This window comes from Marmota flaviventris, chromosome 3 (assembly GCF_047511675.1).
Source record: "Marmota flaviventris isolate mMarFla1 chromosome 3, mMarFla1.hap1, whole genome shotgun sequence".
Lineage (NCBI taxonomy): Eukaryota > Metazoa > Chordata > Mammalia > Rodentia > Sciuridae > Marmota > Marmota flaviventris.
Genome location: NC_092500.1, coordinates 107,705,092 through 107,731,226, shown reverse-complemented (window position 1 = coordinate 107,731,226; position 26,135 = coordinate 107,705,092).

The window sequence follows — 26,135 nt, the reverse complement described above, 5'->3', positions numbered from 1 at the left end:
AACAAGAAGGCAAAATTCTACAAATGGACTTAACACTCTTGACTTGGATTGGAGTCAGCCAATTACAGGCGATGACAGGCAGCATGGGGCAGATATATGCCCCTGGATTTTTTCTGTCAGGCCAGGGATTGGTAGAAGCTGCATTCCTTAGCTAAGTGTCTCATCTCCTCCCTGGCTACTTTCTTAGTAAGTATAACCTGTACCCAGTTTGGGTAGCCATTCCCTTTCTATCCTCCTTCAGATGGGTGATGAGTACTTTACTAATGTCAAATACTTTTCTATGTCTGATGGCCTCTATTAACCTTCTCAATATTCTCACACACAGTTCTTTCCTAAAATTATCTTCAATTATGCATTTTAAAGATACCATTTATTTTCTGCTATGAGTCCAGCTAGAATAAATTCCATGCCTTCTCCATCCAGGAATTTTTTTTTCAGTTCTTCTCTTTCTCTCTTCCTCAATTCTAGACTTTACTTAGCCTTTTTCATTTGCTTGAAAGTTTATCCTCAGATTCATAATATTAAGTGCATCATTATTGGGTATCCCTAAACTTTAAACTCAAAATGCAAAATGAGTATATCTAGCTTACCTATACATATATCTACAGTATCTCTCATAATACTTCACATAAAAGAAATATTCAATCAATATCTGAAACAAGGGTTCCCTTGCTCTTAAGTGCTCTATTCAGAAAATTTTATTTTACCACATTTTTAAATGAAAGAGTTTCATGAAGAGAAAGTGCTGACAATTCATTTACATAATCTATTCTTCTTTCATACATCATATTCTCGAATCAACTGAATTTTACCCTATTTGCACCTGAGAAATGCTCACCTGCTTCCAATGTTAACTGAAGCTTTCATGGGAAATGGAGTATGTTGTCAATCCCATCTTTTATACAATTAAAAACCTTAACAAACAAAAAAAGCAATGACTATTCTTGGATTCTTAAAAGAGCTAAATTTGCATGACAAACTTCTGGTCCTGTGTCTGGAGACATAGGCACATCAACAGATTCACAGCCAAGCTCTGTTTACTGAAGGAAAAGGTCTGCAGCCAAAATGCTAGTAAGAAAGTTTAAAGTAAGAAGCTCCTGGGAACTGTAGCTCTGAGGAAGCCCCAAAACTTTTGGGGGTTTACTTCTGAAAGACTGTTTAGTTTCTTATGGTAATGATCAAGAGAAAATTTCTTGCAGTATGACATAAAAAGTAATTCTTGGAAATATAATTCCAGGGTTGATCTCCATAACTATACTCCAGGGGAAAAGACTTTTCCAAATCTTTACACTATGAAGACATGATTTTTGGTACAGGCCCTTAAGCTTTCCTTTGTCACCTGAGAGTGAAATAAAGATAAAAGGATAGAGAAATATTTGGAAAGTTACATCCTAGGCACCAAAATCCATTTAAAGACTAAGACTAAATAAGATTATACAATATTTTCTCTCCTTTACTTACCACCACACCAATTCATGAAGAACTCTCAACAACATGTTACTAGAAGTCCTAACCCAAAAAATAAAACAAGATTAAGAAAGGGTATCTAAATTGCAAAGAAGGAAGTAAAACTATCCAAATGATTCTCAACAAACGCACCAAAAACATATATTGAAGAAAGAATAGTCACTTCAATAAACAGTATTGGGGAAAATAAATATCTACATTCAGAAGAAATTATCTAGACTCCTATATTTTACCATATAATTCAAAATTGATAAAATACTTAAATGGAAAACATGAAACTGTGAAACATTAGAAGAAAATATAGAGGAAATGGTTCATGACATTGACTTGGGCATATATTTCTTAAAAATGATTCCCAAAACCCAGCCAGCAAAAGTAAAAATAGACAAATGGGTTTACATCAAACTAAAAAGCTTCTGTACATCAAAGAAAATAATCAATAGAGTGAAGGGACATCGAGTAGAGTGGGAGAAAATACTTGAAAAAAACTAGTCATTCAACCATGGAGTAATATCCAGACTATGTAAGAAACTCAACAGTCATCATCATCATCATCATCATCATCATCATTATTGTCATCACTATCATCATCCAGTTTAGAACTGGCAAATGATCTAAACAGACATTTCTCAAAAGATGATATGCAATTACCCTTCATTGATCATGACACATTCTGCACATATATGAAATATCATTAGACTCCATAAATATGCACAATCATTATATGCCAATTAAAAAAATTAAAAACTCTTCCCAAAAACTAGGGACAGAGGGGAATTCACTCAACTTGGTAAAGAACATTCACTACAAACCTACACCTAGCATTGTACTAGGTATTGGTGAGCTGCTGGATAACTTTACCCACTAAGATCAATCACAAGACAATGATGTCCTCTCTCACCTTTTTGATTCAATGTAATATTTAAAGACCTAGTTACTTCAACTAATTAAGAAAAGATACATAGATTTCTGAAGAACAAAAAAATACTGTCATTGATCCCAGATGACAAGATTATAAATGCAAAATATCTGAAATAATTGACAAAAATACTCCTAGATCTAATGGGCAAGCATAGCAAGGTTGGATGACAAAATGTTAATATGTTAAAATCAATTGCTTTACTGTATATCATTAAAAAACAGAATTTGGAAAAAAAATGTCATTTTATAAAGCCAAACATTTACATACTGGTATAAATTTTGTATGTACATATCTACAAAACTGATGAAAAAAAAGATTATTTGAATAAATGGAAACATATTTTGTGTTCATGAGTTAGAATACTCAGTATTAGGATATTAATTTAGTCAGCCTTTTTACAGTTGTGACAAAAGACCTGACAAGGTCAGTTAGAGGAGGCTCATGGATCCAGAGATCTCAGTCCACAGATGGCTGACTTCGTTCCTCAGAGTCCAAGGTAAGGAAGAGAGTGGAGGAAAGCTGCTCAGGACTTGGCACAGAAAGGAGAGTAAGAGAGAGGGAGAGAGAGCGAACTCCTCTCAACAGGACAAAATTCATACCCCAAAGGCACACCCACAGGGACCCACTTTTTCTAGCCACATCCTACCTGCATATAGTTATCAGGGGAATCACTGCATGGATTATGTTAAGACTCTCATAACCCAATTATTTCAACTCTAACCTTTCTTGCATTTTCTTACACATGAAATTTTGGGTCACTTCACATATAAACCATAAGAGATGTTAATTTTCCATAACTTGATATAGAGATTTAATGAAATTTCCATGCATGGTATTTTGTAGATAATAATATAGACTGATTTTAAAGTTTATATGGAAAGGCGAAAGATCTACAAAAAACAAATCAAAACTGATGAAGAATAATAAAGTTGTATTATGCACAGTACTGATTTCAACACTGAAAAGCTGCAGTCATCAATGTATAGTTCCTGTGAAAGAATACAGATAGATCAATGGAACAGAACAGAGATCCACCCAACATAGTCAACTAATGTTAATAAAGGAGCACAATCAACGTAATGGAAAAAGGACAGTCTTTTCAGCCGTGATGTTAAAAATAATGGAAGCCCATAGGCAGAAAAGAAAGGAAGGAAGGAAGGAAGGAAAGAGAAGGGGTGGGGAGGGAATGAAGAAAGAGAGGGAGGGAGTAAAAAAGGGAGGGAGGAAAAGTCTAAAAATAGTTTTCATATGTCATAAAAGTTGACTCAAAATGGATCATAGACATATGTGAAATGTAATGCTCTCTTAATCACCAGAATAAAATATGAAATCATTAGGATCTTGAGATTGTTGATGAGTTTTCAGATTCAACATCAAAAGCAAGATCCAAACCAAGAGTTAGACTTCACTAAAATTTAAAAAAAAAAATCTGGGCTGGGGATGTGGCTCAAGCGGTAACGTGCTCTCCTGGCATGCGCAGGGCGCTGGGTTCAATCCTGAGAACCACATAAAAATAAAATAAAGATGTTGTGTCCACCAAAAACTGAAAAAAAAATATTAAAAAAAATCTCTCTCTCTCTCTCTCTCTCTCTCTCTCTCTTTAAAAAAAATCTGCTGTATAAAAGACAATGCTAAGAAAATGGAAACACAGCCACAGACTAGAAGTAAGCATTTACAAAATATACTCAAAGGACTTGTATCCCAAAAAACTCAACAATATGGAAGCAAACAATGCAATTTAAAGATGCACAAAAGTCCTAAGCAGACACATCACAAAAGAAGATACACACATGGTAAATAAATCTGATAAGATGTTCACAATTACTATTTGTAAGGGAATTGAAGATTAAAACAATAATGTGATATCACCAACCCCTATTAGAATGGCTAAAATCCAAAAAAAAAAAAAATGGGCAATATTAATTTCTGGGAGAACATGGAGCAAGAGTAACTGGAAAATATAAATTGATGCAGTCATTTTGGGAAACACTTTGGCAATTTCTTAAAAAGCTAAATATAATCTTATCATAAGATCTAGTGATCATGCTCCTAGGTATTTGCCCACTGATATGAAAGCTTATCTCCACACAAAACCCTCTCTTAATATTAGAACAACTTTATTCTTTTATTTATTTATATATTTCTTTAAGTACCAAGGATTGAACCTAGGAGTGCTTTACCTATGAGTCACATACCCAGTCTTTTTTTTTTATTTTTTTTATATGTGACAGAGTCTTGCTAAATTATTTAGGGTCTCACTAAATTGCTGGGGCTGACCTTGAACTTGTGATCCTCCTCAGCCTCTTGAGATGGGGGCATTACAGGCATGCACCACTGCACCTAGCAACCTGCCTTATTTGTAATAAATAAAAATTAAAAGCAACCAAAATGTGCTTCCATACATGAGCATAAGTAAACTGTTACCTCTTTACATTGCATATTATTCAGCAATAAGAAAAAATTAGTTTTCAAACTATAAAAAGACAAGTGAATAAGGTCAATCTGAAAAGGCTGTATGCTGTGTGATTCCAATTACATGACATCTAGGGAAAAGCAAAAGTAAATCAATAAAAAAGACAAAAATTAAAAAAAAATCAGTGGTTCATGGCATTTGGGAGGAAAAGAGAAAGGTTGAATGGGTGAAGCAAAGGAGATTTTTTTTTTAAGGGTAGTGAAACTATCCTGTATGATACTGTGGTGGTGAATAAATGACACTACACATTTGTCAAAACCTATAGAACATCAAAGGGCTTAATGTATGCTAATTGAATAAGCATGGTTTAGAAGGTTGGGAGAATTCCAGGAAGAAATGTAGACTGTGACAAAAAAAAAAAAATCTAACTGTATTACAAATGTATGGAACAACCTCAGTATACGAGATGAGAAAAAAATGCCGACTAAGTAACTTGGGGAATGAGAGGAATCTGTAAAACAAAGTCAGTAGGAGCCAAACATAGTAAGAGCAGTATTCAAGTTGGTAAAGCTGTTCCACAGGGATAAGGATCAATACTTTTAAATAATCCTACATGTATGCAAGAATTGAACAATTAGATAAATGTATGTTGAATAGCAGGAGCCAGATTTCTCACCATTCGGTAAGTTATAGACAAATAAGCAAAGGAAGGCAATTAGAATAATCCATGTGGTAGTGAATTAGAGTTGGAGACACCAGTACACCCTCCTGGTTAGCTTAATATAGACACAGATATTTATGCATTTACAGGTGGAGGGGATACACATATATCCCCTTTCTCTGTTGACTGAGATATCCTGAAGGCAAGGACACAAGTGACAAAGAGCACACCTAGTACACAGTCCTTGGTTTCCAATATGATTCCCCAATAAAAGAAATAAGTTAACTATGACAAATGGCTGAATCTAGAACTAGTTTTAGAAATAGATATAATGTGCCTAGAGCATCCTGAAGTGCCCCAAAATAAGGAATTGCTAAAAACAAACAAAACAACATAGTAAAGGGGTATTTCAAAGGGATACTATAGCCAACTATAAGTGCCCTCTATTGCCAAATCTGGAAAAATTTGAACAATAAAAGGCTGTATTATAACCTAAAATATAAAATAAATATTCATGTATGCATACTAATATAAATAAATAATTCAATAAATACACAAATGTGGTAGAATCATTCAAAATAATTTATGTAGATACTCCACCTTCAAGAAGATGGGGTATAATTCGCTCTCCTTAAGTTTGGGCTGTACATAGTGACTTCCTTCCAAGGAGCATGGTATAGAAAACGCAGAAGAGATGTGAGACTTGATCGTGGAGAAACACCACCTCAGCCAGGTTATCAAGCTCAGCATGAGCAATGATATGTCATGTTGCTTATGCATACTTTGATAGGATATGATGGAAATATTGCTCAGTAGTCCTTTATACCACTACATATCCCAGTGAAAATATCAAACAAATCTCTGTGAAGAGACATTCTACAAAATACCTGGCCAATTCTCCCCAAAACTATCAAGAGAAAGAGAAGAAAAATCTGAGCAACTCTTACAATCAAGAGAGGCATAAGAAATCTGATGACTAAATAGTGTATCCTACCCTTGATAGTATCCTGGAAAAGAAAACAACATTGGAAAAAGACTAATGAAATCTAGATAAAGTAAGGACTTCAGTTAATTAATACAAAATAAACAAATGATTAAACATTAGTTAACAATAAATATCATACTAAATCCCACTTCCAATTTTTTTTCCTACTAATCTACCAGGTGAAATACTGAAGTTGAAGTTCATCTCTTCTTCAGAGCTAAGCCTGAGACTCACCTTTTTCACAAATCCTGGCCCTACTATTATAAATCACAGTGAACTTTCACCCTAAAGACTTACTGATAGATTAACCATCACACCACTTAACCCCATCTCTATAGTAGAATTTCCTCTCCTTTCTTTGTGTCGATATCTTAGTTCTCTGAAATAATCTTAAAGAAAGCAGCTGTGTCTTTGTAAACTTGCTTTACAGAGTAATTATCTTTTCACAGAATTTGAGGCTTAAGTTTTAAAGTGATTAAATAATTCTGGTTAATCTTTAAAAATCATAAAGGATGTGCCCAAGATCCCTCTTTCAGGCTCAAGAGTATGTCTGTCACTAGGTACTTACTATTCCTTCTGTGTATGGCCTATTGGTCTTGAGATTTATACAACTGGCGAACATTAATTGATCTTTTCTTTTAAGAACTCCATAGCTAAAATATAAAACTCCATTCCAATTCCTTCACAAAGCAAATTCTACCCATATTTTCTGTCTTATTCCTGATATTCTCCCATATTGACATTGTTCTCTAAGCAAAAGAAATATCTTAATTTATTGGGGAAGTGGAAAGGGCAAGAGTAGATTTCCAGTCTTCTCTACCTCTGTGGGTTTAAAAAAGAACATCACTATGCTTAAATCTCTTCAGTAAAGTCACTCCGAGCCCTTTTTTCCTTTACCTAGTAAGACTTACTCTTTCCCTGTCCTCCTGTTTTGAAGTATTGTACCACATTTTTTCAAAGAGACTATAATAATGATGTTGATGCAATTATGTTTACTTATTCATATTTTCAACTATACTGTAGGCTCTTGATAGCAAATATTGTATTTTATTTTTCTTTGTATTTCCGGTAACTCACATAGTCATTGCCACATAACACTCCTTCAAATAAGGACTTATTGAGTCAATGAATTAATGGGTATGAACATAGCCTGTACAGAAAAGAATGTATTTTAGTGTTTATGATTCCCAATGGCATTGTTTTTGTATTTCCTACTAAACTCCAGAAAACTCTAATTTTCCTTTAAAAAAAAAATGCCTCATGGAAACACCCACTGATTTTCTCATTGAAAGGTCTGAAACTTTGAAGCACATATTTTATAGATGGTAAGCTGTAGATATGGCCCCCTCTAGTACTTTGTATTGTATATTCTTTATTACTTTATACTTTATATGGTTGGTTTTTATTCTAGAATTCACCTATTCTGGTTATATGGGACCTGCCCTGCCCTTCACACAGATTCAGAACAAAGCACCAATATGAAGTACAGATGACTTCTTTCAGTTACAAATTCCCTTTGCCCTTTCTCTATTGTTTTATAAGAACTGGAACTACCTGAGAAAAGTGTCCCAGTGTCCCATTAACTTCCATCCTAGCAAATGGAGTTTGAAAACACATTGGTCAAGTGGTTGATAACTGACCTACAGATGAAGATCATTGCGTTGGAGGTGTGCCTTAGTATCATAGAAGGGTGAATCTGGACGTGATTTACCTTCCTCCATTTAGAACCCAGTATGCATCTATAATGCTAGGCTCTAGGACCTAACAGCACCTGCCCAACTCTCATTTTATACAAAGGAAGACAGAGGTGTAGAGGGGTAAGCTGATTCTTCCTCATGACCAAGCTAATTTATTGACACAGTAAAGACTAAAAGTCAGGTCTCAGAGATCAGCCCCTCATTGCACTTTCTCAGTGTTAAGAGTCTCATGAAATTCACCCAGGGAAGGGCTTACCCTTTCCAGAGAGCTCTCCCTCAGTACCCAAATTCCACTGTTCAACCCTTGGGTTATACTCCCTCTTCTCTCTCCAATTCTCCTGTGAGAAGTAAGATACTAAAATTAAAGTCTATAATACCTTAGAATAAATTAATTCCTAAGTATGGAAAAAAAATTGAAGCAGCAAATACTGGGCACATGGCAGGGAAATAGCTAATATAAAGTAAGAAAAAAAGAGCAGGAAGGGAAAAAAAATTCAGGTGATGCACAGAAGCAGATAGATGCCAAGTACCTCACAACTTTGCCTCAGGCCAGGCTGGCCTGTTCCAGAATGGCATAATTAGCTTGCTGAAATCTGAGCCCTTGGTTCCTCTGTGGGAAGATTTCCCTAAGGTTTAGACACTTCATCTTTCTGCCTTTGAGTAGGTAGACTTGCTGGAAACTCACCTGTGACACAAAGTTTGCTGCTGATTAACAAGGTTACTTCAGGAGGCACCGCTCTGGAGTCCAAAGAACAAAGAGTTTCAAGTGTTGATTGCAATGCTCTCCCCTGTTTAGGGTCAGAAACATCAGCAGGAAGAAAGAATACTTGAGAAAGGAGTCTTTTCAAATCATCAGAAAAAAAAATTCTAACAGGACAACCTTCTATTAAGAGACAGCCCAAAAAAAAAAAAAAAAAAAAGAAAAGAAAAGAAAGAAAGAAAGAAAAGAAAAAATAGCTTAGCTTGGCTGCCTGCACTTTTTGCCTACAAATTGATTAGAAATTCTGGGTAGACACTGAGTGAAAGCAGAAAAGAACATTCCAGAAAAGCCAAAGGTCAAGTTTAATAGGATAGTGCTTGGGCAGGTGGCCAGTAGCACATGCTACTTAGAAAAAAACATGTGAAAGAAGGGACCAGGAAGCCTGATACAATGCACTTAGGGAAGAAGTCATTTTTCTCCAGCTTTATGCAAACATTAGCTGCTAAAATCTAGGACCAGGAATGTTAAGAATGTGCCTGCACACTCTGCTTGTAGAAGGTCCCCTGAGTATCACCATATGCAGCCCTTGCTGCTGATGCCCTCCTGCTTGAAACATTTGGCATCAGAACATGGTAGTAGAAAAGGCACCCTTGGCACAAAGACTTTGACAAATTGGTCCTGTGTGGTCCTTTTCTGCCACACTCCCTGAGTCCCTGCTTCAGTGCTGAAAACCTCTTCTCAGAAATTCTGGATAAAGTGAGAAGCTCAGTTTTGAAGGGGACAACAAGAAAGATGGATTGGATACCCTTTGGTGTCATTTCAGTTAGAAATGCAAACTTGTCTCCCAAGGGAAAATTACTTGTCAAAAAAGGAGGAAGAGAAGGTTTATTCTTTGAACCACAGTCTATGTGTTTATTAGGAGTTTTCTTCAGAACTGTAACACTGGACAACTCTGAATTAGAAACTAAACTGCAATATGTTGGGTATTCTGTTGATGCTAAACGTATAGTCCCTTTCTTTTAAATGTTTATTTCTTTGGGGATTTTATTTTAATTATTTATTTTTATTTGGTGCTGAGGATTGAACCCAGAGCCTCACACGTGCTAGGCAACTCTACCACTGAGCTATAACCCCAGCCCCTCTTTGGGGCTTTTAATGGTACAAAAAATTTCAAGTACAAACACCTAGAAAGAAGTGCATATGGGTACATTCAGGTCAAATTAGCAATTTTTTGCCAATCTTGTTTCATCTCTTTTCTTCCATCACTCACCCAATCTCCACTAGGTTGTTTTAAAACAAACCTCAGGCATTTCATATTTTCTCATTAAAAAAAACTTACCTTTGCATAAGTTGTATTTCTTAAGGTGTAATTGGCTGACACAGGATAAGTTGGTTTGCTCTTCTAGGGGTTAGATGCCATGTTCTTAGACATAACACCTTCTTCTCTGTGCCAGAATTCTTTCCTCTGTCAACAGGACATGTTTAAGAGCTCCTGATTTGGAAGTTCATGAAATATAGTTAGAGACAAGGAGAGAAACCAGGAGATGGCATGGCGCCTGTTTTCTTCTGGACTCTGGGCCTGAGTTGGAATCACTTTGGTGTGAATAAAGGGCAAATAACTGTTCAGGTCAGACTCTGAGTGTCTAAGAATGGGGTTAGGGCTGGTTCCCAGAGAAGTGGTTTAAGGGAATCATGAGTACACTGATCAAGAGACATACAGTCACCCCTCAGGATCCTGGGGCTTGGTTCCAGGACTCCCCTGTACCCACACACTGTAATGCCAGATTCGTGGGACTCCAATAGACCTCCAGGAGCCGAATCCGATGCAATCACACAAGAGTCTTTATTTCAAGCTCGAGCCTGGACTCACAACCGTTCCCAACGCAGCGGTCCCAGGAAGTGAGTCCCAGTCCTTTGTTCAGTGAGGTTTTATAGGTTTTGGGGGGATACTCTATGCATCACAACATCACAAAGCAAATCATTTCACATGAAAGTCAAACAACAACTCTTAACATTGATTAGCACATTCACTGGCGGGAACAAGTTGGGTAGGGGTGATTGGTTAGTACAAAAGGGGGATTCCTTTGAACTGATTGGTTTAGGCCATGAGGGGTGTACTTGTTAAACTACATGATTTCCCAACATGTTATCAACCACCATAAAGTATTGGGGGGTCATCCGGCATCCCAGGTATTTTCCCTGTCTCATGCTGATTGGTGGTTGCTAGGGGGTTGATATGGGTCCTCACCTAGCCTGACTGAGTCAGGGACACTCGGTGCCACAGATCTCTCTTGTTATTTGTAGACAAACAACTCAGCAGGGTGTTTATGTGCCTAGGAGTGCTCTGTGGGTTTTTCCAAGGACAAGGGTCACGCCCACTTCCTTGGACAGGCTTTGCTCTGAGGTAGAGGCTGGTTTCTCAAAAATGAAGTCACAGCAGTTTCTCAACACCACTCTGTGGGAAGTTAAATCCATGGATACAGAGCCCATGGGTACAGAGGGCTTACTGCACTGCTTTGAGACTGCTGTGTGACAGGAAGCTTGACTGAGTTCTAACTGGAACTCACCAACCCTCTGACACTGAGATTCGCACAGCATCTGGAAATAACATTATTGACATGTCCTAGGAACTTACCCAAAGGGCACTTTCATTTCTGCCAAGAGAAAACTCTCAGCATTCATTGACTGATTCTTTCATTTGTTCAAAATTATATTAAGCCCCTACTTTGTGCTAGGTTCTGTTCGTGTTACTGTCTATGCTCATTGAGGAGATCAAACTAAAGCAAATATCTTGGTTTCTTTTTTTCAGGGCGAAAGAAAATAAAATTTCAAATAGATAAATGCTATAAAACTAAAAGCACACCAAATTAAGTAGAAGATAACTTCAGATTGGCTATGGTCTTTTATGCAGGATATACATGGAAGGTCTTTGAGAGGCGATAACTTCTGAAGAAATGCCCCAATTAAATGTAGGGGTAAGACATGGGTGGGTAGAGAACATTTAGATTAAAGGAACAACAAATGCAGCCTCCCTGAGATTTAATGAAGCTATGAATGTCTAAGAACAAAAAGACCAGTGTGGTCATAGTATAGTGATCGAGGAGGAGAATAATGGGAAATGCAACCACAGAGGTAGGTCATGGGAATCAGGAGGCCACAAAAGCAGGTTTGTCTGTTTGCTTGTTTGTGTTCTGCACACTGCAGACTGACAGAAGCACCATTCATTCTTAGTCCACAAAGGCATACACCCTGCATGAGCATGGGCGGTGGGCTCTCAGATTGAGGATTTTGAACAAAGAGGTAACAAGACCTGTTCATATTTAAAAAGAAGATGCTGGCATCTAAGTAGGCAAGTGATTGCAGGGGAAAATGATGAAAACAGAGCCCTTACAATAAGCTGGCAAGCCCAAGCCCAATAAGAAGAAGACAGTGAGATATGGCTGGATTTAGGTCTCTTTATCATGTAGGACCAAGAGGGCCTATTCATGAATCAGATAGATGTCAGATATGGAGGAAAGAAGACTCTCGTATCTGGGGGTCTCGACAACTGGGCATACAGTGTCACCCTTTAGCAAAGATGGGAAAAGGTAGGTAGGTTTGGCAGTGATGCAGACAGACATTTTTAGTTGTTACAAAGCCACTGTTTCTATTTTTCTTTGTTCAGTGGAAATTTGTCCCTATCCACTGATAGTCCATATAAATAGATGAAGATATGATACTATTCCTCACATCATATCTACTTCGGTCTTCCCCTGGAACCTCCCTGGCTCTGCAAGATCTGGTATAGCAAGAATCATTTCTCAAGCCCTAAGATCATCTGGTTTCTGCTGGGTTTGGAAAAGGATATAAAATGGGCAGAGATTAGAAGGGCGATAGGAATAAAAAGACAGAATGTTCCTCCCAAACCCTCAGCCTCTGGTGGCATCTTTGGTAGAAGAAAGGACTCAGCTCTTTGACAAGCTGACTCTATTCGTTCAGAAAGTAAAGATGGACAGGAAAAAAGGATTAAGATGAGATGATGAATAGAAAAGGAAAAACCCCTAAAGAGGCTGTTATTTCATAAACCAAGCATTAAAATCTTTCAAAAGGAGAGAATAATTGACTGGGTCAAATGCTGTTGAGAAGTCAAGTAACAAAATAACTAAAAATTATGTGTTACATTTCATAATTGGTCCTATGAGAAGAGCAGCTTAGTTAGGTTGGTGGAGATAAAAGTCTAATCAGGAAAGATTAAAGTAAAATATGAGAAGTAGACCAAGTATTGGTAAGCTTTAAGTGGACATAGAAATGGAGCATAGCTTGCAAGTAATAGAATGTTTGAGATGTGAATTTTCTAAAGATGAAACATGCATCAGAAATATCTCCAAGCCAGCTGAGTGGTGCCTATCTGTAATCCCAGAACTTGGAGTCTGAGACAGGATGATCACAAGTTCAAGGCCAGCATCAGCAACTTAATGAGGCCCTGTCTCAAAATAAAAACTCAAAATAGCTGGGGCTGAGCGTGGTGCCTCACCCCTGCAATCCCAGTAGCTCAGGAGGCTGAGGCAGGAGGATCAAAGCCAGCCTCCTCAAAAGCAAGATGCTAAGCAACTCAGTGAGACCCTGTCTCTAAGTAAAATACAAAAAAATAGGGCTGTGGATGTGGCTCAGTGGTTGAGTATCCCTAAGTTCCATTTCTGGACCACCACCACCAAAAAAACAAAAAAATAGCTGGGGATGTAACTTAGTGGTTAAGCACCCCTGGGTTCCATACTTAGTACCACACACACAATTTAACTGGGTTCTTGGAGAACTAAGACAATAGGAACAGATGAAGGAGCCCAGAGATTACCGTGTTCAAACCACTTTTTCCTTCTTTACTTAAGAGAAAAGAAGGGGGAGATATTACTAGAACCCAAAGTTTGAGGTCACTCTCAGAAGCTGGAAATATAGGTGTTCATGTCTTGTTGGAGCTGAAGCCCAGGAGATTTAGCCTCTACCAGAGTCAAGTATACCATTCTTCTAGTTGATGGCTCAGTATTGACTTGGGGAGTCTTACATTGGGTAGTGATTTTCAATATCTGTACATATGTACTACACTTTTAATATTGAATGCCCTCCAGAGTTCCACATGTTAAAGGCTGGATCTCCAAATGGATACTTGGAGGTGGTGAAAGGGAGGTAGGACCTATTATGAGGCACTTAGGTAACTGGGGGCTATACCCTTAAAGGGGATGGTAAGACCCCAGCCTCTTCCTCTTCCCATTTTACTTCCTGGCCATGAAGTGACAGGTTGCTCACCATGCACTCACTGCCACTATTATCCAGCACCTCCACCAGAGGCCCAAGGTAATTCAATCCACCTGATCTTATACTGGAATCTCCGAACAGTAAGCCAAAATAAACCTTTTCCCTTAGAAGTTGATTATCTCAGATATTTTATTATAGTAATGGTAAGATAACATAATCTGAATCATCTCAGGAGCCTTTAAAAAAATACTGGTGTTCAGACTATATCTCAAACTGATTAAATCATAATTTCTGAAGTCTGGAGCTAAGCCTTGGTATTTTTTTTAAAGATATCCTCCCCAAACTCTAATGTATAGCTAGGATGGAGAACCACTGATCAAAAATCTGCACTGTAAAACAGAACTGAATTCCTCCTTGCACAAACTGCCTCCAGTGCTTGAATCCAAACCTAAGGAATCCATCATAACAACAAATGGCAAAAGCCCAAAAACCTCTCCGTACCATTGAATTAATTTCCTTAATGAAACAGGCTGCCTGAAAGCTCCATCCTTTTAATGCTGTTTTGAGGTTATGAAAGCAAAAGATGAAAAGCCCAGAAGCAAAATTCTCTGTTTCCTTTCACTGTAAACAGAGTAATTAAGTGGTGCAGTTAGCCACATAGCATTGAGAGACATGTTTTCCAGGATGCTGTAAGTCAAAACTGATAGAGGCAGAGGGGCATATGCTAGGCACATAGGGTGAGGAATTAACTCATCTAATCTCTTTTCAAAACACCAAAATACCTTCCAGAGAAACTGATGCTTGCCCTTCTCTAATTTTGATTATATCATGTACCTCATAATTAGAGACTCTCTCTTTCTAGAAGCCTGAAACATTTGTCACTTTTAGAGAATCAAAATCTTGAGTCTGTGGATCAGATATAAGATCCTGGTCTTTTATTGAGAATCCTGCATTTCGAGTAAGTAATTTCCAGAAGCAGCTGGGATTCAGTCAGTGTTTTTAGTTATAATTAAATGATAAATCTTCATGTGGAAGGCATCCAACACCAAATACGTCAGTTTCATCGAAGCATAATACAGCACAAGATACATTTACCTAGGAAAATGATTCCACTTTGGAAAACTATATTCTCCTGTCAGAAGCCAGATGACAAGCAGTTGCCTATGAATAGTCAACAAAAGGAAGGCCCTTTAGTGGCTTATAATGCATCCTTCACACCATGCACTCATGCATTTTTAGGGAAATATTGAGTGGCACATTCCCTGCCTAGCATTTCCTTACTAACATCATCATCACCCATGTCCACACACAGGCTTAGCCCTCAGCATTGATGTAGGGGTGATCATCCTGCAGTGTTCAGCTGGGTTGTGAAACACTTCTGGTGGCACACAGATCACTCAACCTTCCCAACACTGCTACCAAATCTCCTCACTAAACATTTATTAAATATCTCCCATGGATTGGGCACCAATAGCCAGTTAACAATTCTGACAGTGGCACTTGAGATTTACTTGTCCAGTCAGGCAGCAGGAGTTCATATAAAATGGGGAAAGGGAGAGGTTAGAGTTGGTGATTCCAATGGCTCTTTCCAGATTGGTGACAATGGCACCATTTTACACAGGTGTGTTTATGTTCATACGTAGTTCTGTATAATTCATTTCTGTATTCCGTGTGTCCTAGCACAAGGCACTGTAACTACATATGCTCCTCATCTCATGACAAACCTATAATAAGTTGAAAATATCATCAGTGGAAAATGTATTTAATGCACCTAGTTGACTAGTATGGCTTGGCAACACAGAACACTGTAGAGCACCGGTTATTTGCTCTCAGGATCAATTAATTAAAAGAAGTTGTAGCTTGCTGCTGGTGCAACTCATCAGAAGACAATATCTTACATATTATTAGCCCAGATCAAAATTCAAAATCTGAAGTATAGTTTTTACTGAATTCATATTGCTTTCACACCATCATAAGGTAGGAAAAAATTAATCATTTGAACTATCATGAATCAGAGACTATCTACATAAAGATTTAACAAGAATTTACTGGAAGTGCAATGCATAAATGGAATAATTAATTATAACCATTGAAACTGCATAGCTTAAAATTAAAATATTAACACACACATGATTGCTTACTGTGTGCAAAACACTATTGTAAATTATTTATCCTCATAATAACTGTAAGTATAATCATTACTCACATAAAAAGTTAATGTGCATAGAGATCAAGTAACACACTGAAACACTTATAGCTTGTAAGAGGCAAAGTTAGGCCTTGTACTCAGGGTTTCTAGTTTCAGTGTTACTCCAACAAAACTATAGTCTAGACGGGTATAGTAAGCTAGGGTTTGATCTGTGCTGTGCTGGTATTTAGATGTAAGTCAATGCAGGCTCTTGGAAAGAGCTTTGTTTTTGGACCCAATAGACAGTTCTCTAACACTCAAAGCTCTGTAATGTTCAGCAAGTTCCTGGACCTCAGATTGAGTCTCAATTTCCTTATCATATCTGTCATTAGACCTATAAGTGAATAAAATCTGAGACCAGACTATATCACTGAGCAAGTTTCTTTGCTTCTCTGTGCCTCAGTTTCCTTCTTTGCAATAGACACAAGTGTTGTAACTACCACATGAGATAGTAAGGGTAAAATGCTTATGTCTACATCTACATTATATATTTACATATATAATGCTTTCAATAACGCCTGACATGAAATAAGTGCCACATCGCATTTTTAGTAATCTATTTCATGTCTGTGACCAAAAAACCTGACAAGAATAATTTTAGAGGAGGAAAAGTTTATTTGGCACTCACAGTTCAGAGATCTCAGTCTAGAGACAACTGGATCCTTGGCTCTGGGCCCAGGGAATGGCAGAACATCATGGCAGAAGAGTGCAGTGGAGGAAAGCAGTTCAGGACATGACCAGCAGGAAACACAGAGACTCTATCCCAAAGCACACCACCTAATGACCAATCTCCTCCAGCCACACCCTACCTGCCTACAGTTATTGCCCCATTAATCCTTACCAGTAGATTAATGCACCGATTAGGTTAAGGCTCTCATAACCCAATCATTTCCCCTCCAAGCCCTGCTGCATTGTCTCACACATGAGATTTTGGGGGACACCTCACCTCTAAACCATAACCATCACTGCTAGTTGTTATATTGCTACAGTTTCTATTATTTTTGTTAGACTACTGGTTACTTTTTGCATGGAATAGTCTTCCATTCTTTAATTTTTACTCTGTAGATTTAAAGTGAGTCTCTTCTAGATAGGATATGATTGGATTATGTTTTTTAGTATGCTCTGCCAAACTTTGTCTTTTGATTACAGAGATTAATCCATTTCCATGTGAAGTCAAGTTAGAGCTGGTAAGTTAGAGCTACTTCTGCCACTTTCCTATTGGCTTGCTACTTTTATCACTTTCCTATTTGGAGTTTGTGTATCATACCTTTTATTGATCCCTCGTTTTCTATATTGCCATCTTCTTGTGTTTCAATGATTATTTTAGTGAAACACATGAATTCCATTTTTATCCTTTTGGGATTATTCTAAAAGTATTTTCTTTGTAGTCCTTATGGAAGTTACATTTAACAAACTTTAAATTGGAATTTATATCAGTTTAATTTTAAAAACATGCAACACTCTGCTCCTGTAACAGTTTTATACCCCTCCTTTCAGTTACTGATGTCACAAAATAACATTTTTACATATTATGTGTTCAACATAAACTAATAATTTTTAGAAAACATTAGTCTCCTAAACTTTGTAAAGACAAAATGTAGAATTATAAACCAAATGTAGAATTATAAACCAAAATTAAAACAATACTGGGTTTTGACTAAATTTTAATATTTAAGATTCTTAAATTATATAGAAAACATAAACAGAATTTATAAATCACTTTTACAATAAAACTATGTTTTATAATTGCTATCCTGTTTACATTTACTGAGACTTTATTTCTTCATACATGTTTCAGTTACTGCCTAATGTCCTCTGCTTTAATTTGAATTAATCCTATTACAGTTCTTTGAATTACTTGAATGTTTATGTTCAAATCTTACATGAAATTTGTAATGTTTATAGCCATTTACTTAAATAATGTCTCTCCCCCTTTCTCTTTCTCTTCTACTTTTGGAACTCACATAGTATGTATGTTGGTTTGACTGATGGTGTCTCACAGGTCCCTTGGACTCTGCCCACTTTGATGCAGACTGTTTTATTTTATTCTTCAGACTAAGTAATACCAACTGTCTCATCATGTTCAAGTTATTTATTCTTCCTTATGCCTGCTCAAATTTATCTTTGATTGCCTCTTTTGAATTTTTCACTTTAGTCATGGTAATTTCTAGCTCCAGAATTTTCTTTTAGATATTTTTTAAGTTTTCTCTCTCTTTATTACCATTTGGTTCATACATCAGTTGCATGGCTTTATTAAGATCTTCATTTAGTTCTTTGAGCATTTCTAAATCAGTTGTTTTCAAGTCTTTGTTAATAATATGCCACCTGATTTTTCTCAGGGAGTTTCTGTTGTTCTTTTCCTTTGAATGGAACAGACTCTCTTTTATTACTTTATATGCCTTGTGAACTTGTTGTCACTGTTGTTGTTGAAAACTAGACATTTTATTTTAATGTTGTGGTAACTCTGAAAATAAGTTTTCTCCTTTACCCAGGTTCTGGTTTTGTTTTGTTTTGTTTTGTTTTGTTTTGTTTTGTTCTGCTCCCCCTTCTAAATTATTGTAGATGTCTCCAAGTGAATGATCATCCTGAGTTATAAATTTAAGTTCAAACAAAGTATTTCTTGCTCTGTTTTCAGCCTGTGTCTTTCCCTGAGTATGTGTAGTGACATTCTAATTTATACCATATATTCAGTTGTTTTGAATGTCTGGATCCTAAAAGAGGGAAAATGAAGAGCAGTTAAAAATGCGCACATCTTATAAATCCACTGTACTTGTTTATTTCAAAGGAGGAAAAGCTTGTAACAAGGAAGGAGAATGTAATAATGGCTGCCCATTTCTGTGTTTAAACCTTTATAATAAGAATCAGGAAACCACATCAAAACAAAAAATCTCAAACATTTGGAATGTGTCTTGTTGTTGTCTCCCATGGTTTCTCAAATTGCTTTCAAACCTTTAGGATCACATGCACAATGGCCTGCCATGAAAGTGAAGTCAGAATAGGTAGGGACTAATGACCAAGAGCAATATTGAGTTGAATAAACTGCAATTACCATCTAATTCTTTCCCTGGAGTCTGCAATTCTTCAATTTTACTTCAGAGTTCCAAAATAGTTTCATCAGGCAGATTTTACCAGTACAATAATTTTCTACATTCCCTCATCTTTTAAAAAGCCTATCTCATTGATGTAGAATGTATTTACATAAGAATTTCCTCTTCTAGTTGTACAATTTCATGAATTTTGACAAATACATCGTTAAGTAGTAACAATCACTTCATTCAAAGTATAAGAAAGAATATTTTCTTCATCCCAATTGTTTTTACCCAGGCTTCTTATCCAATCTCGAGCTGATAGATATTTGGGTGAATTCTGGTGGGGACAATTATTAATAATGCTGTTGTAGACTTTCATATACAGCATTTTGTGTGGACATAGGTCTTCATTTCTCTTGGGATTAATGAGTAACAAATTGGATATTGATTAACTTTATAAGAAACTTACATTTTCCCACAATATCTGTCCCATTTTTTATACCTAAAAAGAATATACAAGAGTTCCAGTTTCTTCATTCCCTAACAGCACTTGGTATTATTAAGCTTTTAAATAACTATGCCAATAGGAAAGGAGTGGATTTTTCATTGTTGTTCAAATATGTATTTCTTTAAGCATTACTGATGTTGAACATTTTTCAAGTTCTTATTTATCTTTTGTATATTTGTTGTAGTAAGATGTTTTTAAAAATTCTTTGCTCATTTATCACTAGGATGTTAGTTTACTATTATTGAATTTTGAGAGTTCTTTTTGTATTTGCAACAACAGCCTGATATGGCAGATATGAATTTTGCAATTATTTTCTTCCAATATATGACTTGTTTTTATTTTCTTAATGTATCTTTTGAAAAGAAGGATTTTTTTTAATTTAGATGAATCCAGAGTATTGACATTTTTATGATTCATGGCATTTCTATTTTATTTAAGAACTTTTTCTAAGCCAAGGTAACTGAAGTTTTCTCTAATATGTTCTTCTAGATTTTTTTTTTTTTTTTGTGTGTGTGTTGCTATAGATTGAAACTAGGTTCTTATGTATGCTATGCAACAGCTACAAAAATTGTAATGCTAAATTTAATTTTTAGACTACAATTCATTTAGAGAAAATTGAATAATTGCATATCATCTTAAAATTCTTTCCCCCATAGTACTTTTGCTCAATGATAAAATGGACTTGGGTTAATTTCTGGATTGATTGTGTTCCATTAATCTATGCCCTTTTTTTTTTCACCAATAGCAAACCAGAATTAGCTTACTTGGTAGACCTTGATAGCAAGCAGTGGGTGAGTCCTCAATTTTTTTCTGCTTTTTAAAATAAGTTGTTTGGTCTATTTTAGGTTTTTTAATTGCTTTTCCATGTAAATTTTATAATCATGTTGTTACTTTCTAAAAATAATTACTAAACTTGTATAAGTCTATAAATGAATTTGGGTAGAGTTCACAGAGTAATAGTACTGAATATTTCAATCCATTAAAATAGAATATCTCACCATTTATTTCTACCTCATCTAATTCTCCTTAGAAATGATTGGTAATTTTTAGAATACAAATCATGCTTATATTTTAGTAGATTTATACCTTAGTTTTAGTAGTAATATAAAGGGTGCTTCTTAATTTCCAGTTTTTATTGCTAACATATAAAAATGCAAATGATTTCTGTTATTAACCTAGTATCCTGCAGATTTTGAAAACTCATTGATTGGTTCAAGCAAGTTTTGGTGCATATATGGGATTTTTTCATATAGACAATTATATTGTCTATAAATTTACATGTTTTATTATTTCCTTTTCTACTTGTATTGCATTAATTTCTTGTACTTGGCAACACTGCACTAACCATGCTCTCCAAAGTTAATATAAAATAGCATTGCTTTGAGAATATGTCCTTATCTTACATCTAATGTTAAGGAGAAAATATTAACTTATACTACTAAGAATTCAAAATAGGAGGTGGGCTGGAAATGTAGCCCAATGGTAGAGCACTAGCCTAGCATTATCAAGTCTTTAAGTTTGATTTTTAGTATTGCAAAAATAAAGAAAAAGAAGAATTTGCCTGTAGATTTTTCAATGAAAGTTTTTCTTTAATTTATAGTTTTCTAGGAGTTTTTATCATAAGTGAATGTTAAGTGTTATTCAAATTATTTTTATTTTTTGTATCTATTAACATTGGCCATTATTATTAATACTTATTAATTATAATTTATTAATTAATAAATAAATTGATAAATTTCTTTATTTATAATTATTGATTATTCATAATATTATTATTGATTAATTATTTTCTAAATCAGGATCTGCAGTTTTCTTTGTATCAATTATTTAGATAGATACTTGAATACAGATGTTCCTTGACTTACAATGAGGTTACATACTAATAAAACCATTGTGCTTTTGAAAACATCATGAGTCAAAAGTGGACTTAATACATTTAACCCACTGAAGAGCATAACAGTAAAACGGACCATTATAGAGTATCAGTGATTTTCATGAGTTTCTGGCTTACTAGGATCTGTGACTCTCTGCCTACAGCCCAGTATCACAAGGAGGTATCAGACCACATATCACTAGCACAGGAAAGAGAAAGACTTGAAAGTATCACAGTTGGTTTTTTTGGAGGGGTGGGTAGGTATAGGGGATTGAACTCAGGAATACTTAACTACTGAGTTACATCCCCATCCTCCTTATTTATATATTTATTTATTTATTTATTTTCTTATTTATTTATTTATTTTTGAGACAGGGTCTCCATAAGCTTTTTAGGGCCTTGCTAAATTGCTAAGGCTGGCTTTGAATTTGTGATCCTTCTGCCTCAGCCTCTGAGCCACTGGGAATATAGACAGGTGCCACCACACCTAAGCTCACAGTCAATTTTTTGTTAGTCTTTTTTTTGGGGGGGGAGGGTAGTTGTACATGGACAGAATGCCTTTATTTTATTTGTTTAGTTTATGTTGAGCCCCAGCCCTCACAATCAATTTTTACACAAGAAAAATTAAAACACAGATCCAAAAGACATTTGTATGACTCACTTTGTAATAGTCTTACTCAGAATGTGCCAATCTAGAAATCTCTCCTCTCTCCACCAATAAGAGAAGGGGTAAATTAACTCTGCTACATTTACACAGTGGTATGCTGTTCTTTTCCATAAAAAAAGGGACAAAATAAATATACACCAACATAAATTAACCTCAAAAACATTAAGCAGAAAGAAGTCTTTCATACATGGATACATAAGGATGATTCTTTTTATATAAAGTTCTAAAACAAGGAATCTTATCTATAGTATAAAAAAAAATCACATCTGGGGTTGCATCCAAATGTTTGTTATGTAGATGCTGACAACAAAAATACAAGAAGAAATATTCCAGAGTAATAAAAAGGATCGATATCTTAAAACGGGTTTGGCTTTCAGAGATATATGCAACTGTCCCACCAATTAAATAGTACACTAAACCCTTGTGTATTACATTATATAAAATTTTACCTTAGAAGCTATAAAACACATATTGAACATCAGTTAATGATGAACATGCTTACGTTTTTCAAGTACCAAAATGGTTCAGCAAGCAATAAAGAGTTCAATATTTGTTTACTGTACACCTATTTTAAAATGAACCAATAAGTTTAGATTTGTGGATAAACAATGGGACAGGTAAATGGATAGTTCTGAGAGAAAACAAAGTTAATTATGAAACCTAGGTGGGGGATATCTGAGTATATATTGTACATTTCAATGTTTCTCTATGTTTAAAAGTTTTTATAATAAAGTGCTAGGAAAAAGAGAAAATATAATTATTTTTAAAATACCTTCATAAGCATTCAGCATAGTTTTCCTTCTTTTGGTATAAGCGGGCAAACTCACTTTCCTAACTAATTTACAAACAAATATAAAATATCAACAAGGAAATATTATGATATACATTCATTGTACCTCTTTTAATTCCATTTCCTATTATAAAGCAGAAGCAAAATGTATTAAGACAAAAGCATTGCTAGTGAGGAAATCCACATGATTATTCCCTATAACCAGGCATGAATGAGAGAATCCTAGAAGAGCATTCAGGAGCATTCTGTTACTTTTGTGGACTACTAGAAATCTAAATCTAGGAGCCACAGAACTCTACACTGAAATTTTGATAACAAAGCATTGTTTGCATCATGGAATTCTCCAATAACCAGGCTCTGAGTTCTTCAGGTAGAATGACAGTGATATCAATCAACACTTTAGTCCAATCCCTGATTGCAAAATGAAGAACTGACTTGTACCACATTTGATAGCAATTTTTACAAACTGATCGGTAATTTTGCAAGGTACGTCTTGGGGAAAAAGAAATTGTAAAATTCCTTCTAATTGCCCTGTGGCATTTTCAAAGATGGAAATATTAACTATGTCAAATGACTTACATTATGTCAATAACTGCAATAATTATTGTGAACTTCACCATAGGCACTACCTATTATCACCAAACAAGAACTTTCTGTCACATGTACATTGGAGACCCTCTGGATTCTCTCCCCATTTTTGTTTCTAATGCATACACACATAACTTGTTAATGTTAAGAAGTGTTTTCCAATAGCAATTCATCAATGCCCTTTCTTTTACTTTTTCCTTACTGAAATTGTGGAGTTTTGAGATGAAACACAAATTCACTGTTTCTGCTGGTAGGTGGAGTCTTCACAAGCTGCAGTTCTCTGCAGCCAAGAAGTATTGCAGCTCTTAAAGGTGGGCTCTGCCCTCCAAGTTGCAGCAAACCCCAGAAGCTCGCCATCAATTTCTTCTTTCTGAGTTCTTCTCTTATGAATTTGAAAAATGAAATAGGCTGAGTGAATCTAACAGCCAGAGTACCCATAGGAAGTTTTCTCCATTTGACTTTGCTAGTCTAGGGTTTCACTGCCGTTGGTCCAATCTTATGTTAATTAGGGTTTGGAATCATACTAATGCTATTGATCCAAATTTATGCTAATTAGGTCTTGGAAACATACTAGAGCTGTTGATCAATTCCTGAGTCCCAACTTTCAAGTCTGCCCCATTTCTATTTTTGCGTTAAAGGTTAGAAAGTGGGAGGTTGAGGTCATTGGTTGGGACTGCAGCGCTGGGTGGAGCAGGCTTCTTCAGCAGGAATCCAGACCTGGCCACCAAAAGATGACAGGTTGGCAGGTCTTGGCTTGCCTGGGTGCTGTCTCACCTAGACACTGACATGCCATGCCTCAGGCCCCTGGGCCCTAATATGGCAAGGTCCAAGGCAGCCTGGGCCAGTACTTGCTGGAACTCCAACCCACCAGTTTGGTCAGTCCACTGCTCCAACGCTCCACTACCATTAGGCCAGCTGAGCAGCCAGGGAGCTGTGTCATTACTATTCCAATGTGCTTTGAAATATGCAGCCTACTAAAATTTGATAAGGTGAACCTGCCTATAGCAGTACTTCTTAAATTGTTCAAACACAGCTGCATGAAAATCACCTAGGTTGCTTATTTTAAATGTAGATTTACCTTACAAATTCTCAAACAGAATTTTGTGAAATGCCTAGAATTGGCAATCTATCAATCAATCAACCAACTAATTGGTCAAAAGAAAAATGATACTATATGTACATAGAAAATCTTCAACATGGTCCTTGTACTCAGTGAAGTTTAAGAAATAGTGTTCTTTTGAATTCTGCCTATTCTTGGCATGAGAATCTTGGTGACAATTGTCCACCTGGTTGAGATTACTATCCATAATACATAGGGAACAGTTGAACTTTAGAATTGATAGGAGGCAAAATGATTAATGGACAGAACTTATACCCATGATAGGATGACTTTATTAGATCATACGTGTAAGAAAATAAGAAACAGTGAAAATGAGATAGAAATAAAGTAATGTCTAACATGTTTCTGCTTATAAGGTCTAATTCCTTCTTCCTAGGAATTAGTAACATCCTAACCAACTGAGGTTAAGAATAAACTTTGTCTGGCCAGGGTCTTTCTTTCCTTTGTCATCCTGGGTCACTCTTCTTTGTCCTTGGTTTTCAGTGGAATAGTGGCTTCATTGTATCATCCATGAAATTCCAGTGTTGGGAGATAATTCACCTCACAGAAGTTCTCTCTTGTTTATGCATATCTTGAAGCAGAGGCATGAACTGCTTTTGTTCTGAGCTATATTTGCAAGAATGTTTCTATAGCAAATAGCCTTGAAAGACTGAAGTAGTGTCTTCCTGAGGAGCAAAGAGCAGGTGTGCTTCGTTTATACTCAGAAAAAAAGGGTTCAGGTTTTCCAAGCTCAGGTATCCCTCCTGTAAATTAGTCCATTGCAAGAACAGATGTCACCTGGCCCTCTTCACATCACCTTGTGGGAACTGGGGATAGGGGTTCCAGTGCAAGAAAAGGGTGGTGTGCTGGCCACAGCTAGTTCTGTGAGTAATTAATTGCCTTTTGTCTCCAGCCCAGGTGTCAGTGTGTCTCCTGGCAACATCCATGAATCTGTCACAGGGTAATTTACGAGCTTGAAAGTCAGGTGAAATCTCAGCTGCTTCACTGTTTTTGACAGTCAAAAGCATAACATTTTCAATTTCTCTCTACTTACTGAAAGTTCATACTAAGCAAAACCCCTTAACAACTTTATTTGTATAACTCTGGTTATCTCTGTTGGTAATTTATGGAATTTCAGGACACTCCTGCTGCTTTCAAGAGATGCTCAGAAAATCCCCTCTACAGATAATTGTAATTTGTAATACCAAGACATGGCATCTCCCTTTTAACCAGGTCTACGCTATTGCGTGTTAAGTGTCCTGAGCATTCTGGTATGTGTTGTTCTGGAGGGAAGGGCTGGCATTTTATACAAATATTAC